We start from the raw sequence: 11,185 nt of genomic DNA on the forward strand, positions 1-11,185 counted from the left end.
ACCATTTTAAAGGGGTCATATGATGTTGCTAAAAAGAACATTATTTTGTGTATTTGGTGTAATGAAATGTGTTTATGCGGTTTAAGGTTAAAAAACACATTATTTCCCACATCCTCTATGCCCTGCCTTTCTGAAACGGTCAATTTTTACAAAGCTGAAAAGCGAGGTGTGCTCTGATTGGCCAGCTATCCAGTGCATTGTGATTGGCCGAATACCTCAATCGTGTGACGGAAATGTTATGCTTCTTACCATATTGTGATACCCTGTCCGGCCGGAGCGACGAGACAAAAACATTAAAACCCATTATAAACGAGGCATTTGTTGCATCCAGTGGGGACATAATTACGGATTATAATGACTTATACTGTCTTTTTACGCATTGCATCGCGCCGCGTAAACATAAAACCATGTCTGCATTTGTGATCGGAGAAAAGACAAACAACAAGCGCTACTCTACACTGCTCAAAACTTGCGTTTGAATCATCAGTGGCAAATTCTTTAAATATAAAAAACATACTTACAGTCTGTGAGTCAGAACAGCCGGCATTGTAGTCTACTCTCCCAGGATCAGGAAAAAGTCCTCCATAAAATGCGCTGCACACATCTGAATATTTGGGTTGAACTGTTCTGGAACAGTGTTGTAAATACAACTTAACCACTGATTTCTAGTTGTGTCCTCTTTTGGAAGGCCAAACAAAGTAGTTTCGCTTTCACAACGAAAGACACAGCGTCACACACGGCGGGCTTGAGTGAGCGGAGGCCGGCGGGCTTGAGAACGACGCGGCCGGTGGATTCGACGAAGAAGCGTTTGGAGGGCTTGCGGTAACCACATGTGAAAGTCCACGGTGAAAGCCGATCCATCGATCCACAGCGCAAAGTTGATGTATTTCCTCAGCGACCAGCACGGATCAGCTCTAGGGATATCCAGCAACAATACTACGGCGAGAATAAAAGTTACGCCTTCTTTTTTTGCGTGAACAGTTGGGCGGCGTTATGCAAATCTTCCCACATCGTGACGTAGACATGTGGGGGTGTGTTAGAACGAGCCGTTTTAGGTAGGCGTGGTTGACTCTTAACTTTTATAAAGAATATCTCTTTGGATTTGAGACTTTAGTCTTTGCAACTTTACAGATCTTCTTTATGCGCCAAGAGCTTGTAACACTCCAAAGAGAAAGGAAAAATTTTAATTGCATCATATGACCCCATTAAATGGTGTTACACCTCACATCAAAGGCAAACACGTGGAGGAAGATGGTACGGTCATTTTTAGATAGCTATATGCTGATAAGAGCTGTTTGCTATATCATCCAGCAAGATAAGTCAAATTTATTTGTAAACTGCATTTCACATTTCAAAGCAGCTTACGGAAAATCATACTATAATGTCTATAATGCTTATGATGATATATGATAAGTGATCTTCAGGATTTGTATCTAGCTATATTGCAGCACCCCCCCCCCCCCCCCCCCCCACACAGAATTTCAATTCTGTGTTTATAGCTCCCATTTTCCTCAGAAAAACAAATGTGAAATAAAAATGACCTTCCCCCCCACATTTTTGATATTGGTCAGTGTGTGTGAGATTTAAATGTTGATCGCTGTTGTTCTCAAGAATTATTACTAAGATCAATTTTTGCTAAGTCCAATATCCATTTTGTATCTTTAAAATTTACTGACAGCCACCAAAAACAGAAGGTGATAAAAAAAACACACACATTATGAATCAAAGTTCATCACAAATAAATTTCTTACAAGTTGAGGTAACACTAAAATATTGACGTGAAATAATGAAATAATGCAATAAACATTAATTTACCAACAAGATGTAATATTAAACTCTAATGTAGCTACATCGGCTAACTGATAAGAAAAAACAAGACGTAGTTTCAATGAAAAAACATCAAACGTGAGCTGTCACACAGGGAATTCTGGGAATGCCAATTTATGGTTTTTCACTGTAAATCATAAGATGACTTGTTCATTTTCACTTCCAAAAACTGTGAATTTAACATAATTTTACTGTAAAATGACACAAAATGTCCCATTAGATTTTATTGAAATAAAACGGCTCGTTCTAACACGCCCCCACATATCTACCTCACTATGTGGAAATATTAGCATAATGCCGCCCAAATGTGCAGGCAAAGAAAGAAGGCGTGGTTTCAGTAACCGCAGTTAGTGTTGAAGCAGCCATGTCAGGGAGAAGCTGTGTGTTTCTAGGCGAAAGCAAAAGCAAAAGCACTTTATTTGGCCTTCCGAAAGTAGATGCATTTAGGAATCTTTAAGATCACTTACAACAGAACAGCAATGCATTTTATGGACGACCGTTTCGTGAACCTAGGAGAGGAGGTAATTCTGACTTTGCTATGACAATCTGGCGCTTCTGAATCAGCTACTGTTTTGTTATTAGTTTTAGTATTTGCTATTGACTGTTCAAATGCGGAGTTTTGCGCATTGTGTGTGTGTGTGTGTGTGTGTGCGCGCGTGTGTGTGAGAGAGTGAGAGAGAGACAGGGTCACATCACAGTGGAATCAGCTGTCTTAACCGTGGCTTGTGTACTGCATACAACACATACCAGTTTCATCACTGGTACGCGACTCTCGTCACTCTGTGACGCGACTCTGTTCCCCTTTCGGGCTCTGTCTTTACATTTATTTTAAAAGATGAAGCTCGTGATTATGGACATTTCCGACGAGTGCTTGCGGTGTTCGGCCAATCACAATGCACTGGGTCAGCTGGCCAATCAGAGCAGACTGCGCTTGTCGGAAGGAGGGTCTTTGTAGAAAACGAAGCGTTTGAGAGAGGCGGGGCATAGAGGACCTACAATAATGTACAGTATTTGAAAAAGAATGTGTTTTTTAACATTAAAGCATGTCAACATATTCTGTTACACCAAATAATGATCTTTAAAAAAGCATCATATGACCCCTTTAAACCCCATTATAAACGAGGCATTTGTTGCATCCAGTGGGGACATAATTACTGATTATAATGACTTATACTGTCTTTTTTAGGCGTTGCATTGCATTGCGCTGCGTAAACATAAAACCATGTCTGCATTTGTGATTGGAGAAATGACAAACAACAAGCGCTATTCTACACTGTTCAAAACTCGCGTTTGAATCATCAGTGGCAAATTCTTTAAATATGAAAAGTTACTAACAGACTGTGAGTCAGAACAGCCGGCATTTACCATCCCAGGAAACAGTCCTCCATAAAATGCGTTGAACTGTTCTGCAACAGTGTTGTAAATACAACTTAACCACTGATTTCTAGTCGTGTCCTTTTTTGGAAGGCCAAACTAAGTATTTTTGCTTTCGCAACTAAACACAAGGTGTCTTCACAACATGGCGGCGGCGTTGGCAGCAACAATAAAGTTACACCTTCTTTCATAAAGTTACGCATTATGCAAATCTTCACATAGTGAGGTAGATATGTGGGGGCGTGTTTGAACGAGGCCTTTTAGGAGGGTGTGGACCAGTCTTAATTTTTATAAAGAATATCTCTTTGGGCTTGAGACTTTAGTCTTTGCAACTTTAGGGATCTTACCTATTCACGAACAGCTTGTAACACTCCAAAGAGAAAGGAAAACTTGAAATCGCATCATATGACCCCTTTAATTCACCTGTAGTTTTGTGTATTTTTGCGACTTTGGAGCCCCCTACAGTTAAATTCAGTGTCGTAAATACACTGTAAAAATTTTATTTCGCAGTTTAGTTGTTTCAATAAACAAAATTTTTGCAAAAAATACAAATAAATTTTTTTTTTTTTGCAGTTTCTGAATTTGTTCATTCAACTTAACATTTTAGGTTTCACTGTCTCAACCAGTTTGTAAGTTGACTGAAGTTGTGTATTTGCCTCCTCGACTTCAAAAAATGTGTTGAATCAATTCAATAACAATATCATGTTCTCAACATTACTTATCGCGAGATTTCATGAAGACAGTTGCTGACAGAAGATGTTCGTCACCCATCTTGGTGAGCTTCTCCACAAAGTTTGAAAATGGTCTCAGTCTACAAATTTGGTAAGTAAATATTTGTATTTATTGGTTTAATATGTGTAAAATTACGAAGCGGCAACCTCCCCCTCTCTCTCGTGAAGCCAACAAGGAAGTGAATTAAACTGTAATTTATCAACTGGCCGCTGGCCGCTGGCTGCAAAAGGGAGTCAATCCCATAGACTCCCCATGTTAAAATGCCCAACTTTACAGCAGACAAAAAACATGTTTACAGCCTTGTTCAAAAAATTATTTTGGTCTATATAGCTAATTTTGCCCTTCATGACAACTGTGAGGGGGGTGAATTTTTTTATAACTCATCCGTTTAAATTATATTAAGCCTTAAAGTTCTGCATAATTAAGGGCGTGGCCACTTGAGTGACAGGTGGATTGCCGCTGCTGTCACCACCGTCGAGCTAGGTGGGCGTGGCTTCACCAACCTGCTCCCGCCTCTTTGTCCATTTTCGATTATCCGGGAGTGACGCGCTGCCAAGATGGCGACGGCCAGCTCCGCCCACTTTTGAGCTTCAAAACCCTCTTCGGAAATCTACGAGTGACGTCACGGACACTACGTCCATGTTTTTATACAGTCTATGAAAATTACGTATGTTTTCTAAGAAAATTATTTTGGTTATATCAAATATTTTGGTCATATCGTCAAAGTAGTTTTAAACAGGGAGGTGCTAGAAAGTCAACACATAATAAAACTTGTATGCGAAGAGCAACAAACACCTAATTTTACTCTGTAGCTCCAGCTTATATTTGGAATATCACATGACGGATGCTTTAGCGTGGACCTCCTGAGCATGTCTGGACAGTACCACTACCATAGCTGGCTTATTATGAGACACATCATTACTGGATAAAGTGGATTAGAGATTTAGTCATGGGTGTTTGTTTTTTTCTATCCCTATATGGGAGGATTTTGCAGTGGACAGAATTACACAAATAAATACCTCACAAATTGACTTTTTGTCTGGCTTTTAAGCGTGTATCTAATGTACAAAAACGTATATAAGCTTTTCATGTGTCAAAAGATGTCATGTCATTAGGCCTACTCCATCATTGCACAATCACATTAGGCAGTTCACACACCTTCCTGACAGTCAGCACGTTTCTTATGTTTCATGGTGTGTTTGGTTGCTTGGTAACAGTGGATTTTCGCCAAGGCTCAACTTATGGCGCTCTCTTTGATTGCAGTGGATATGCAGCAGTTCTCACTCAAGTTCAGTCTCAGACATCATTAGTACGATGCACTCTGATAATTATGTAATAATCGGCAGCATAAAGTCTGTAACATCAGTTGTAGGTCTTGTTTTAAAGTTTTTATTGGTTTACAGCTACTGTGATGCATTATGGCACTCTTTATTTTTTTATATGCATTTTTCATAGCAGTATAACTAGATTGCAGTACACAGACGGCAGCTCAAAGTGTTAGGAAATACAGTAAAACCAACCAACAGAATCAGTCTGGCAATAGCACGATAATGGAGAACAGCCAAAGAGATTGTTGGTCAGCAACCTATCACAGAACCGGGTTGATTGATTGATTTGCAATGACATAAAATGCTGAATTGCTAAAATATCAGGTGACTTTTAGTTCTGATGTGTTAAAAAGGTTTGTATTGCTAGTCAGCTGCAGGTGATATTAGAGAGGATTTGATTGGACAAACATTAGGACACGCCCCTGAGTGTATGATCAATATTTTTGGTCTGCTTTCAAGAAAAACCACATTATATCTACTTTAAATAATTTCATTCACTTTTAAGAGTACAATAGCATACAAATGACTTCATAGATAGTATAGACATAGACAAAAATCTGCAAGTCAAATTTTATGTTATTAATGCTACATTGCTGAAAAGATTATACAACTGTAAAGTTTGACACATTAAATATTATTATTCAGAAAATGGCATTATTTGCCACTATTTGGCATCAAACTGTCTGTAAAAATGTAGAAAAAAATGGGGAAAAAATGTATGTAATAAAAATGTAATATAATTTATGTATGTAAAAAATGTAATATATATTTTCTATTGCATGTATAATATTTGAAGTATTTTTGTTGTTGTTGTTCATTAAGAATGAAATTCACCTACAGATTCAGTGCCAACAAGGATGAAAATAAGGTTATATACAGTGGGGGAAAAAAGTATTTAGTCAGCCACCAATTGTGCAAGTTCTCCCACTTAAAAAGATGAGAGAGGCGTGTAATTTTCATCATAGGTATACCTCAACTATGAGAGACAAAATCAGAAAAAAAAAATCCAGAAAATCACATTGTAGGATTTTAAAAGAATTTATTTGCAAATTATTGCATGTATAATATTTGAAGTATTTTTGTTGTTGTTGTTCATTAAGAATGAAATTCACCAACAGATTCAGTGCCAACAAGGATGAAAATAAGGTTATATATAAATAATAATTGTATAAATATATTTAAAGGTTTATATATTAATATATGTGTGAATTATATAATAATAATAATATACAAATCATACAATAATCATGAATAATATAAATAGTATAAAAAGTATAGGTTTATCGTTATTGATTGGAATTATACATTATAGATGCACATATACAATATATATTTAAATATGTCCAAAAAAATCATTACCTTATAAGGTATCATCAACACTGTTCCACTGCAATAACAAAATCAATCCAAAACCACACACTGTTCATATCTTCAGTGATTTTCAGCACAACATGTGGAAGAAGGCATACTCTTTTTACTAAGATGCATTTTATTAATATGATTTTATTTAAGATGCAGCATAGTAGTGCACTTTCAGTAGCTTAAATATTCAAGGGAAGTTAATGTAAAACCTTTTTACAGCTACATGTCTGAAATCATGCATATTTGTCTGACAAAACAGCCGTATCATTGCAATTTCATACCTGAACTGGGAGTATGAAAACATGCTCTCTTGCCACATTAGTGAAAGTACACCATGCACAGTTCATGCTCACATACTTATACCCACTCTTTTAAATGGACAAATGAAGTTGAGGGAAAAATGTCTGTTCTGCTCAGCATTAGTAGCAGAGGCCGTGACGTTGCAGTTGCCAAGAGTTAGTCTTGTCTTGGTATTACTTGGCAACCTCACATCCCTATAGAAACAGAATGTGTCAAGGGCTCACGCTTCAACAATAAATACTCTAGGGTAAAAATACTAAACCTTTTTTGCTGACATTAAGGACAAAATGACATTCCCATCATATTTTTCCCAAAAATGGTTAAACTCTGAGCGGTAGAGGCCTGTACTTTTAGCCATTATTTGCTTTTTCTAATCTTTTTTATTTATGATTTTATTTTATTTAGTTTATGTTTATATTTATCACATCTATTTAGCACAGTCTGTATAAATATAAACAAAATTAAAGAAAATAAAAAGCAGCTTTTATGTTTTTATTTAATTTAGTATAACAGTGCATATTGGCTACAATTTATTTTATTTTACTTTAATCACGTTCATTCAGCACAGTCTATGAATGTATGAAAAAAAAAAGAAAAAGAAAATAATGGCAGCTTTTGTGTCTTTATTTAATTTAACAAAACTCTATTTTATTAAATTTTTTCCTAAAAATCTGTGATTCTGTAAATCCTGTAAATATTCTAATATGATCAGAAAATTTGGGCCTGTCCAAATTAGGGTTTTTATGTGTATATCTTTAATACGATCAAGTCACTGAGCCTTCCACTTTTAAACGATAGATAATTGATAACTTTATTGCAACATGGTGGATTTTATCATGCGTGTCCTTGCTTAGGACAACAGATGTTTAGAGAAGCATCTGATGGAGAGGCATCACTGTAAGCATTCGGGAAAGGCTGTTTAATTCCTAATTCAAGCTGCCCTTGTAGGAATCACGTGAGGCAAGGATTACACACATTAGAGCCATTGCATTTTGGCACTTCTTCCATGGCAGATGAAGCCCGAAAGCAGATAGTTGGACCATGACATGACTGTCACTGGACAAACATTCAAACACGTTTAAAGATGTCTGTCACCCCGTTTTTGACCTAATTTGATGAACTTAGCATTATAATTCATTCCTGTTCTATAGAATTCATTGATTGTATTCAGATATGTTAGTGTCAGTGAAAAGAAGGCCTGCGACTATCAATAATTAGTTTTCTCCAAGACAAAATGCAATGATATTTGATTAAAAGGTGATGAGTCAGCGTTTCTGAAGGTGACAGAGTGATTGTAAATGAATAAGCTATTTCAGAAAAGTCACACTTCTGTGTTCACGCAAAATCATTGAATGGAAGTCAAAATGATCAAATCTTGGAGAGTTATACCTAAAGGGATAGTTCACCCAAAAATGAAAATTCTGTCATTAAATACTAACCCTCATGTCGTTCCAAACCCGTAAGACCTTCGTTCATCTTCGGAACACAAATTAAGATATTTTTGATGAAATCCGAGAGCTTTCTGACCCTCCATAGGCAGCAATGGAATTACCACGTTCAATGCCTAGAAACAGAGCAAGGACATCGTTAATATGGTCCATGTGACATCAGTGGTTCAATCGTAATTTTATGAAGCTACAAGGATACTTTTTGTGCACAAAGAAAACAAAAATAACAACTTTCGTCTCTTCCGTCTCAGTCTTCGACGTGCATTCATGAGAGTTTCACGATGCATACGTGTGCATTCCTCTGCTTGAAAACGTCTTGAAACTGCTTGTTCTCTTTGCGCTCAAAATATTCTTGTAGCTTCATAAAATTAAGGTTGAACCACTGATGTCACATGGACTATTTTAACAATGTCCTTACTACATTTCTGGGCCTTTAACCTTTCAGTTGCGTTGCTGTCTATGGAGGGTCAGAAAGCTCTCGGATTTCATCAAACATATCTTAAATTGTGTTCTGAAGATGAATGAAGGTCTTACGGGTTTGGAACGACATGAGGGTGCAATTAATGACAGAATTTGTATTTTTGGGTTAATTATCCCTTCAATAACTTTAAAGGTGGGTTTATTAGCTGTCAAACGGTCAAAGTCTTTCTGATATCTTTCTTACTTCATGAACCCACATCTTTCTGAACAAGCTAGGATGATGATAAAAATAATGTCTAGTTCAAAAAATAATGATGTCCAAAAACACAATATGACTTTAAATACTTTCCATATGCCATATGCCTAACCCTTCATTAGACACCTAAAAAGTGCTGCCACCAATGCAAACGCTCTATACACTTTTGAAATGAAGGTTTGAAAAGGAGGTTTTTATGCCATAGAAGAAAATCTTTGGTTCCCCAAAGAACCTTCTTTAAAGATCTTTTTTTTCTTAGTGTGACGAGCATTTTAATTTTAATATTTTAAAGAGACTTTTTCGACTAGGAACCAGTTTTGTGAAATGAAAGGTTCCATTGATATTCATGAAACCGTACAGATGCCAATAAGGAACTTTTATTTTTAAGAGTTTAATCAGGGACATAAATGCATGCCTTTAACGGCTTTATTGGCTTCTATGGTTCTATAAAGAACCTTTAACATCCATGGAATCTTTCCATTGCACAAAAGATTCTTTAAATATATTTTAGATCCGTAAAACGTTATTCTTCACTGTTCACTGAATTGTTCTTTGAAAGATTCTTCTTATATCACTGTGTAAACTCCATTTTGGAACCTTTATTTTTAGAAGTGTGGAGTAAAATCAGTCCCTCAGGACGTGTGGTGATGTAACTATAAACAGATTTGCATAGTCCTGATTCAAATTATTCAGTCTTACCCATCTTCTGATTGAATATCAATGTTTTCAGATACTCTGTGTTTGGAATATAAACGTACAGCAGTCTACAGTCTAAATACCCGACTTTATAAACACAGAAATCTGCTATATTAGGACTAAGAATAATTATTTTTAGATTATGATAATCGGAGATGATTGACTTACAAACACCAAATAACACAAGCAATTACAGTTTAATCTATAGATATGTTATGATGGAGATTTTCCAAATTTTTTTGCTTGTTTTTGGCATCTATAATCTTAATATTGTGGAATAAACCTTAGCAATTAGAAGCGATTAAACTGATGTGTAGTAGTAGTAGTTAAGGCTCACATGCAGATACGTGTGGTGCCTCCAAGCAGAATGATTGTCAAACACAAGCACAGAGAGTGCAGTTTATAGTCTGTATTTTCTGGTTCAAAGCATTCATTATCCTAGATAATTGCTTTCTCATGGGACAATTTTGTTTCCTTGTGGACTGAACAGACCACAAAGGACAACTGTCTCACAAAATAAAGGTTTACAGTCTGTCTGTACATAAATCTTTAGTTCAGCTTAAAAATGAAAAGTGGGTTGTTAACTCGCTGCCTTCAGTAAGTGTCCCCTGACAGTAGAAAACTTGACATTGGCAAGGACAAGACTGAGATCAAAACTAAAATCTGGGTCCTTATGATTAATGATGTCATGATTTAATGACTGGCATGATTTGGAATTCTAGCTGTTTGATAATGTAGACCATGAATTGTAAAATCATGTGTATTTTCTCAGCTTGATATTTTAAGAAAACAACTTCAGAGACTGTTGTTGGCTCTTTCCAGGTGTCTTATGACTATCTTTAAATCAACGAAAACACAAATCCCATGTTTTACTTATTGATTTATTTTGTGAAACCTATTAGATATGTTTGATAAACTATTATCTAACATAAAATTAACCTATCAGAAAAATTACAGTAAATAAAAACAGACAATGTAGTAATGCATAGTGCATTCAACAACAAATGCATTCAACACAAAACATAGATACATATATAAATAAATAAATAAATATTTTTCAATAATAATAATAAAAGCCCCATACTTCATCATACATTTATTAATTTTAGTTTCATATTGGCGTTATGTGAAAACCTATAAGATAGATAGATAGATAAAAGTATGATAAAATGTTAATTTTTATTATGTTTGTTAAATTTATCATTTAAATTACCAAAATTCCAGCATGCAACCCTGTTTATTGTTTTCTTGACAACTAATAACGTTATTTAGACTTTTTCTAGGTACATGGTGGGATGAGAAATGAATAATATTATAAAATGTTATATATATTCCACTTCTATATATAATAGAATATTAGAGAGTTTCAGACACTTTTTGGTCCCTATTCTGGTGGCAGTGCAAACAACAACAAAAATACAGTACAATAATATAATATAAAA

This window comes from Sinocyclocheilus grahami, unplaced genomic scaffold (genome assembly GCF_001515645.1).
Source record: "Sinocyclocheilus grahami isolate Dianchi unplaced genomic scaffold, SAMN03320097.WGS_v1.1 scaffold46.1, whole genome shotgun sequence".
Taxonomy (NCBI): domain Eukaryota; kingdom Metazoa; phylum Chordata; class Actinopteri; order Cypriniformes; family Cyprinidae; genus Sinocyclocheilus; species Sinocyclocheilus grahami.